Genomic DNA, 10,437 nt, shown 5'->3' on the forward strand with positions numbered 1-10,437 from the left:
TCCATAGCCAATGGGGGGAAGCCTAGGGGCGTGGCCCTGACGTAATGGAAAGGTGACAGCTGTAAGTAGAGGATTGGTTCTGCTGGCTTTGGCCACAGCCAATGGGGAGATGAATCAGGGGCGTGGTCCCGGGAGCCTACGATGGAGTCTGGAAGATTCCATAGAGGCTAACCAGGATTGGTGGAAACGTACCACGTGACCCGGGTATTAAATAGGGGTGGAGACGAACAACACGGGGTCAGAACTGGAACGAACGGAGGAGGAGGCCACGCGAGAGCGGGGCTCCAAGTTGCCACGTGGCTGCGCGTCTCTCTCTCTCTCTCTATCCCTCTCACGCTGCCTGTCAGCAGCGTGAAGGAGAGCTGTAATGAAAAGTGAATAAAAGACCGGATTCCAAAAGTCGCCTCAACGACCATTATTACACAAACATGCTCCGATAATATATGGCACTGTCTTTGAAACCAATTGGCCTCCACACCAGAGGCAGCCTTCTTCATGGCCTCGCCTCACCAGTGTCAGACCAGAGAACGCCAAAGGCGAACAGTACTTTGATACTGGCAAAAAAAGAAAAAGGTCCCATGATATGAGTTCATTACAGTTAGTCGACCGGTAGCTAGGACGCGTGTGGTGGCCCAATGTGTGGGCAACTGATCCCCACTGTGACCCTGCCATGTCTCGCTCGCGACACTGGTAGCTGAAGGGGTCTCCCCACAAGAGCAGTGGTTGTCAACCGGGGGGTACACGAACCCCTGGGGGTTACGTGGCAATATCTCGGGGGGGGGGGGGGGGGGTACGTGAGGTTATTTATAAATGTGTGAACTTATATCGTGCACGAGGTTCATTGGCGAATAATCGCGTATGAATTTTCCAATATAGAATAACTACGATACATTTTCAATCCATATTGTAACGTAGAAATGATATAAAATACATTTCTAAACTCATTTTATCGTAAACCATGCGGTTTTCAAGAGTAACCAGCGAGCGCAAACAAATGACGTGACACATGTAGAACTTTCCTTTGATTTTTTTGTATTCGCTTGCAGTTACTAAATGGACAATTGGGTTCAAATATTTACGTTCATTATTCAAACATTTATTTCCTAGAACCATGTGGGGCCAGGCAAGGGGGTAACTCACTGTTAACACCATTACATTATCCCTGTGCAGGTGGTGTAGTAGTCGTTTAATTGAAATGCTTGGCTTGCATGACAGCTGAGCCCTGGGCCACTTGTAAACTGACTCTTTAGTTAACACTATGAGACCTCCTTTACCAGTGGCAAAATATAGTAATAGGTTTTTACCCTTTCAACTGGTACAAAAACTGACACCTTTATACAATGCATCATGTTTGCAATAACCACAACACAAGCAGTCAAAATGCAAACAAAAATAAACAACTCTGATGATGATAATGATATGCACTGTCCTTGAAGTTGATTGGTCCACACCCGAGACAGCTTTTCTTAGAGCCAAGTCTCCATTGGTGTTGGACCAATGGAGACTAGGCTACAGAGTCAGTAGGTCCTACTGACTCTGTAGTATTTGGGTTTAGCAGCTTTCTGTCTTTGCGTGAACCTCGTTCAACACAAATGTGTGTGTATACTATGCAAATCTTCTTATAGCTATGACTAAACAAATACGTTGGTATGAAACTTCATTTTTGGGTGTTTACTCAGTGTTACCAAACACGGAGATACCTTTTAAAGCATTGGGTGTGCCTCGTGATTGCATTTGACAAAAATCTTGTTTTTCCAGAATTCCTGACATTCAACCATTAATCAATATCTCTTGGAACTAAAAATAGTTTTGTAAAGTCATTTATCGACCTGAACACAACATATGACGGCATTACAGAACTTTAAAAGGCCTTAATATTTTGCATATATGTGTATTAAAGTTATCTTACAGTGCAATAGTTTACCTGCGTCATGGTGATCATATTTTTGCATATGAAACAAGCAGTGAATGTTTATGTTTCGTGAAATACACATTTGCAGACCACAATGTACTGACTAGTGAGTGATTAGTATGCATGTTAAGCATTTTATTTTCCATTCATTGCGATGTATAACATCACCCACATGCATGAATGATCTCGTATGTTGTTGTAGGTTAAGATACTAAATTGATGAGTTTACAATTCAAGTTTTTGGAGGTTATCTGAAGGGTCTCGATGACCCAACAACATGCTTTACAGTACTACACCCACATTTAATGAGTTTTCTGCGGTTAGGTCGCGGCTCAATCATAAACATAGCAACATGTTTTACAGGTACAGTAAGTTATCGGGTTGCGGAAGACCCGACTTACAGGAATTTGAGGAGGCGTAAGGCAGGGGGCCATGCTTCGCTCGGATTCAGGTTAATGGAATTATTTGAAACGTTACCTGATTCGTTTTCATTCGTGGCATTACCTATTTGATTTCTATGCTCAGAAATATCTTGTTTTGCCCATGTTTCTATTGCCAGTTTTGTTAATTTTGAGTTTATTTCATGAGTTTACTGTGCGTACTAACACAATTACACTTCGATTGGTTATGGTCTCAGCCAACGGGGAGGTCGAGGCCTAGCCTAATGCACGCTAAACGAACATTCGGAAGTGATTGCTTTCTGTTAACAATTGATATTAAAATGTTTCGTGGTATTAATAAACAACTGGACACAGTATATGTTCCATTACTTTAATTGTGAGTTAGTGTTAGGGTAGATATTCGATGAAATTAAAGAATCGTAGGATGTGCAGAGTGTATGTACAGCGATACGATTAAGGTAGCGATAGAAAACGGACAGTGCCATACAGCACTGAGAGAAAACTGTAGGGGAGGCACAACTGTTACCGGCTATGGTTTTTTTCTTGATTTTGGGGGAAAAATTGTTCAGTTTCCGACTTACGGAAAATTCAGGAACATAACCCTTCTGTAACTGCCTGTACTGTGCCATATCACGAAACACAAACAGCCACAATTTAATCTATATAGCTGGCATAAGCACTACCTGCTTCCTCCCTGACGCCAACATACTTTTTATTTCGAACCCGAATAAATGTCTTGAATGGTTCACGAGCATCATACAGATTCGAATAGTGGACGATGTAGAGGCTAAATGAATATCAAATACAAATTCTCCCAGCTATTTTAGACCATGAAAAGACATTTAATATCGTGGAAACTGATGCACTCAGCTATTGTACTAAAAACGAAGGCCTTAATGTATCAATACATTCAAAGAATCGCTGATTTATTGCTGCAATGAGCATTGAAGCAGTGCTCATCTCCTGTTCACAGCCTTTAGCATTTCCCATAAATATGCTAAATTCCTCTTGATATACAAATTATTTTGTCAAGGCGCTCTTCTTCCCCCTCCAACCCAGCTTAAATATACGCTCCAAGCTTGGTGGCGTTTCATTCTTCACCTGAGGACGGCTGCTTGCGTTGTAGCCGAAACGTCGTGAGAATTATTTAATTATGTTTTATTTTTATTATTTTATTATTTTCCTTCTACGTGACTTTACCGAAAGAACCAAGAAGATGAAGCCTTTAGCCAGTGAAGGAAAATCCAATGCCTGGGAAGTTAGGACAACCAGTACATTTCTCCACATTGGTAGTATTTAATTTACCCCAGAGGGATGATGAACTGACAGACTCCGGGGGCATGTATACAATTTGTCAGGTTTCATTTGTTGCACTTTAGAACCTGTTGCTGTTACAGTGTTTCAAGTAAAATTGTAGAACCAGGTGAGAACTCAAGACACCAGGAGAGTCTCATTTGCAAGAGTGACCCAGGGAATTAGTCAGCCAGTAGGAGGCGATTATTGCTATGCATAATTCTAATTGGGTTATTTTGAATTAGGAAAATGTTGACCCTGATGCTGTCACGCAATGGGCCGACTCTCTCGCGAATGATGTTAGGGTATCTTTAATATCCGCTGCGAAACAGACGGCAGTAATAATGAGGGCGGTCACTGGATTCGAACCATGCACCTCTGCTATCGCTAGGCAAATGCCGTTCCGCTCGGCCATATCACCCCCATTTGGAGTTTGTGGTTTTTTTATTCCGGATTTTACTTGGTGCATTGACAGTTGCTTCCTGTTACAACATGTTCATTTTTTTTTACCAAGCTCTATTTTTAAAAATAGACTTTTGGTCGCAGCTGGTGCTTAAGATAATATAATTTTCAGCCCTTTCTCAATCCACTCCTGAATGTAGGCCTTCCCATTGTGTTTACCTTGTATTAAATAATGGAACTGTATTGTATATTTTTTATTAACATGTTTTAACTCATCAGCCAAATTTTCTTGGGTAATTTTGACGATATATATAGACAGGAAAAAAGGCTTCACAACTACATAAAGTAAAACTTCGGTGTCTTGGCTGTGCAAAGGTTATCCATAAAGTAAGTTTATTTGGACCGATTGTTTGGGGTCTAAGCAACCTAAGCAATATAGGCAAAAATGTGTCTCGTGATCTGGGATGTTGTGATTAACAGCCATCTGCTAATGTTGCTTTACATCACGTCACTTATTTTTTCGTGTGCGTGAAGCGGACATGCTCTTTCCCAACCGTGTTCACTTTTCTTGTTATTGTTTCATAGCAGGAAGGGCATGTGATGCTATGGTGCAATTGCTGTTCTAAGTGAAAACTGAACTGGACACCAGTACACTCTATTTGTAAGATAAATCGGTTGGATATGCGACACTGTACTGTACATTGTACATATCCACAAAAAACAATTTCCTGTCTACCCCAAGAGCCGTATTTGTGCATCTTATTACTGTCATTGCATATAACTGTTCACAAATCCAACCTATTCACATCGAATAAATGTACTTTTAATTTCAGATACATTCACTTATCAAGTCCAAACAACCACTGTGTCTCTATGTTTGGGACAACTCGCACTTGATGTTTGTCCAGTGACCCATTTGTGCACAATGGCGTAACTATCATTTTCTCTCTGTTCAAATATTACCCAACCTGTTCTCATGTCCACCTTAGACACCTGTACGGCTAACCTATGAGTGTGAATGTGCGTGTGAAGTGCCCACAAACAGCTTCAACAGACCCCGAGGCGAGCCGCGGCATGTTTGGCCTTTTAACGTGGTATATATATGGCGTGAATATGAACACTGATGTACACAGTAAATGTACCGTATGTGCTTTTATAGTTTCATACAGACTCCAGTCGCCTTAAACTATCCTGGTTAAAATGGGATCCTGAGCAAGCAATTACGGGGCTGCATTGTTACCTGTACCTTCTATTACCACTGGCACAGGGCCTCTGCATTATAAACTACACCGAATAAATAAAATGCGTGAACGAAAATTGCCTATTTCCTTTAAGACGAGTTGTTTAAGTACCTTGAGCTGGGAAATTTTGACCACACTCTACTACAGTGTATATACAACAACAACCGCCATTCGCCACTAAGTGGCGGTGACGTCACCACGACGCTTGTGCCAGGCCATGTGCACCTTGAGGCCAGTGTATATATACACACACACATAGAGACGTTATACTGACATTATTGGATAATCTGTTCAATATTTGCAAACAAGTTAATTGTTTTATATAGAAAAAGTTATATAGTACAGTGCATTATGTTCTTGTGGTGTGCCTGTTTACTATTTGTGTTTGGGTGTGGAGTGACGCAATCCTGGTAGCCCACCTACATTCAACGCTCAACCACCCACAACGCCATTGGCAGGTGGAATCTGGATCTGGCCCCTTTTAAATCAACCCCTGCCTAAAATGAGTTCAGTATTTGTTGCCATGTTGGGCGATAAAGGGGGCTGACTGGGTCTTTTGTTTCGCCACACTGCCCACTATTGCACACTGCTAAGATTCATAGTCTTAATGAGCTAAGATTGGTTTAGTTCGGGTCATATCGTGGAGTGTATGTCAATTAGCTATAACCCTTCATCGCCGGACAGAGCAAAACAAATCACGTTGTCATGTGCCAACTGATATAATGTTCTTCAGAGAACGGGTATGTTAAAAAGCAAGTAAAAGATCTGAGTTCTGATGATGCTGAGTGTGATTTCCAGAGAAACGTATACATTGTAAAAAAACACATGCTTGCTTTACAACATTTGCTGAAAAAACACAATCACTTGTCACGTTTGTCCAAGTGACATCTTTCTTTGTTTCGTGGTGGAGGATTATTGCTAATTCACACGACCGGACCTAAACGAAACCAATTGTGAATCCTGATATTGGTTGTGAAGCGTGGGTATGACATATTTTCATGAGAGGTCAGTAATAATACTTGACCTGACAGTCAGTAGAGAGTAATGGTGAGCTCTTTGTGTGTGTGTGTTTGTTTACCTATGCTGTGTGATCTGCACTCGTGTTGCCATAGTGTGCCTCTTGTCTGTGCTTGCCTGCATTGAGCTTTACTTGTTGCCCTATTATTACTCTGTGCGATGCGAGGGTACAAGACTAAGCAAGCATATTTAAACGAACAACTTTTACTCGGGAGGAATCATACTTTGACGATTGAATAAATGCTTAAATATACTACCAAAGCCAGACGATAGATGTATCCCCGTGAAATAATTGACTTTGAGCACGTATGAGTTGGACACTCATACGTGATTGTGCTTCTCGCTTAATGAAAGTCATAAGATGTCCAAACTGAAGACAAATGAATGAGCACAAAACAGAGTTCGTATTCTATTTACGCGGCGCTCCATCTCACTTGTTATTTTAATGAAAGCACATTTAACCTTCTATTAAACTATCATCTCTCTGTAGCAATAAAAAAACAGAAACACGTTAGAAAGACATGCTGTACTTCGCAACTATTATTTAATTCGACATTGGCATAATGTAATTTAACTGTTGCGGTGTGACTACACACAATCTTAGCAAGCGCTTTTGGCGCAGTATTATATTCCTTAATTCACACTCACCGAGATGGTCCAGACTTGTGTGCATGCCATGCATTCTCTCCGCTCTGCACAACAACCTGTAAATGTGGCATAAATAAGGCTGCTGGCTAGCAAGCTACGTCAATGTGACGCAGCCGTTCCATTTCTGGGAAATGCTAATTTGCCTTGACGGGTCTAAAGGCGCAATGTATGCTCTACCGCCCAGGTGAATTGTATTGAATGTTTCCTCGTGAGTTCGTGTGCAGTGGTGGTAATTATTGGCTATGTTTAACACATTCTTTTCAGCAATATAATATATTACTCGGTGTGTCTTCCATTTAACTAATACGTTTGTGGCCGATGACATTTAATTATTTAAGTCATTACAGATACATTGAAATTATAAGTGATTCAAGTCTGAAGTAATTTTTTTTATTTTACAGTGAGTGGAAAAGTTTGGCAAGCATTTTATCGCAAGTATTTTAGTCTTACAAAAATTATCCATAATGTCTGTCAAATTATTTAATCATTCACTCTGCCATACTTAATTAGGTGCTGTTTAATTTACTGCCATTCATACAACATATATTCATTGGTACTAGATTTTACATGTTCGTACGATAATATTATGTTTGCGATGTGACACTGTGAGCCAGTTACTTTCCCCCATCAAACATTTGTGTCTGCATTGACGTAGTTTCTAAAAAATTACACAAAGTGTCACAACATTTAAAGGAAGACCAATCAAACCCGTTATGTGGTGTCTGCCTCTCAATGGCTATTTCTACAATGTATGCACGTGTACATGTATGCATTTATCACCATAATGTTGCTGTTGTGAGAACTACTTGAACTCTGGTAAAGAAAGCTGTCTCTGGTGTGGACCAATCAGTTTCAAAGACAATGTGTATATCATCAGAGCATGTTGTTTTTGTTTGCATGTTCACCACAAGTATATGTGGTTAATGCAGACATGATTCCTTGCAAAAGGTTTCAGTTTGGTGTTAAAACATCTTAACACCTGTTTTATTGCCAGAAAAGGTAAAATCTATTATTATAACTTGATTTGACGCTTTCGTGACTGCAGGAATTACTCTTTGGTTCTTTCGGTAAAGTCACGTAGGTATAGAAAGAAATAAATTAAATAATAGCACACGACGTTTCGATTGCAACACAAGCAATCGTCATCAGGTACAAATGAAAGATAAAACAAACCTAGCCGACTATCCGTGTTGTATTGCATTATATTTCTAAGTTTACTAGGTTTGTTTTCTCTTTCATTTGCACCCGATGATGATTGATTGTGTTGCAATCTAAATGTCGTATGCTATTTTTTAATATATTATTATATTTTGATATACTGGTTAGGGAGATCCCATGATTAATGCAGTATACCAGGGGTGGCCAAACCGTGGCTCATGTGCAGGTCCAAGAGTGGCTGGATAGATACTTGGCATTTCTTTACATTTTAATGCAACTTTATTTTAAACAAGAAAATCTGATGAAGTTGGGGCACCACAAGGACACTGACACTTGACAACAAATCCAGACATGAATATTCCATGTATAATAAAATACATTTTTACATGTAACAAACGCGAGTAATCATCCAACGTAACCCACTCATTTTCCTGTGGCTCCTCTCCACATGAAGATTTTCAGTACGTGGCTCATCGGGTCCGGGAGTTTGCATCCCTATTACCTGCAATTGGATCGATTCTTCCTGTTAGACACGTTTACCCGTGGATACGTCCACCAGAAGTGCTAAATTAATATAATTTACTCAGAAGTCGTGGAAAATGTGAACTATTTTCTGTATTTTATTCATGGGCAAGTCACCTGGTTGTGAATGGTCGCCTAAAGAGTGCTAACACTCAATATATGTTTCCTTTTGGCATAGGTAAGAGTAATGATCTGGAAGTGGTGACAAATTCATCCTATTATCCACATTTATCCGTGTATAGTCTTGTGGATGGCAGGAGTTATTTTTGCAGATATGTGCAGAAAATAGAGAGCCCAATACCCCCCCCACCCTCTTTATACTTTAATTTGGTGCGTGACATTCAGGGTTCAATAATGCAGAATTGACACGTGACAGAAAAATGTGAATCTGTCATACTGTGCAAGAGCTAAAATTGAGCAACAGGTTTATGAATCACTGAGTCGTTGTTCCATGACTGGATTACACAACCATCTCTTCAGGCTAAGACTATTGCGTGAACATACTTTACAGATTGTTTAATGGTTTGTGCTGCTCCACCTTTTTTTGTTGTGACAAAATTATAGTTCAACTCGGAAAAATACAATGAATATTTTGACTACAGTCTTCGGGCTGCCTTCACGCAGACCACCTGTGAAGTGTCTAATCGCACGCCTTATACCCTCACTTTGGCCTTTTGGGAAATCGTGTATATATTGTTTATGCACCGTATTCGATTTCAAGTTTGTAAATCCCGTCCGAAAAACGAGGTAGTGTCCACTCCACGTTGAACATAAATTGTAAATGCTGTGGGTGAACTCTCCAGCACACAACGGATGAGTGCTGAACTCGTAACAAATTGGCATGCTTTATTGACATGACAAATATTTACTAATTTGCTGTGTTGGGTGGTGGCGGATCTAATGACACATTTCTATTTATGCGATCTAACCCAAAAATAAACTTATATTATGGATAGTTGTCCTTCCAGGTCGTAACAGAAATCACTCTGCAAACTATCAATTCGGCTACACATTACTATGAAAATTTTCCCGCCGCGCCATCATCAACAAATAACCCCAGAGGCAACCGAAAGCGATACACTCCGTGCTGGAATCCAGAGAGCGGTGAACTCTTGAAGGAGTTCAAATTCCTGAAGGAGTTCAAAAAATTGGCGATGAGACAAAGGCATCATCAGCGCTTGTAGAGGCATTAAATTCTGCCAGACAAAAGTGATCGTGAGAAACGGTTAAGGAGCTTGACTTTGCACACTCTGACTGCTATGCGTGGAATCTATAAACTACAGTAAACTATTTTTATTTGACCAGGTAAGGCCCACTGAGCTATTTAGCTCTTTTATCAGAAGCGACCTGGTCACAGATGATAGCTCAATGAAGTGGTTTATCATGTGGAAATTTATAGCAGCCACATACTTTAAACGCATGTTTCGTAATGTGGAGGGAAAAACTGGAGGACCGGGAGAAAAATATACGCGACCACGAGGATAACATGCAAACTCCAAATATGCAGGCGTCAGGGTAGGTATCGAACCCATGCCTTCAGTATACTTGGCGAGGCAGTTAACATATTTCCCCCACTGCCCCCCCCCCCCTTTTACAATTGTGGTGCTAGCATACCAGCTATCAAAAGGTGCCCCAAGTCATCAGCAACAAAATCACCTCTCACCTCCTCGCCTGCACAAAAGCCACAGTATACGAACAGTATAAATAAGACGTGCATGAAGATCTCACCGCAACTGTTTGGAGCCTACCAACAAGCTCCACATTCCCCCATCCGTACTCGAGGGAAGAGATTGTTGACGCACTACAGGCTACCAAAGCCAAAAAAGCCGCAGGCAATGAGAAC

This window comes from Lampetra fluviatilis, chromosome 9, assembly GCF_964198595.1.
Source record: "Lampetra fluviatilis chromosome 9, kcLamFluv1.1, whole genome shotgun sequence".
Taxonomy (NCBI): domain Eukaryota; kingdom Metazoa; phylum Chordata; class Hyperoartia; order Petromyzontiformes; family Petromyzontidae; genus Lampetra; species Lampetra fluviatilis.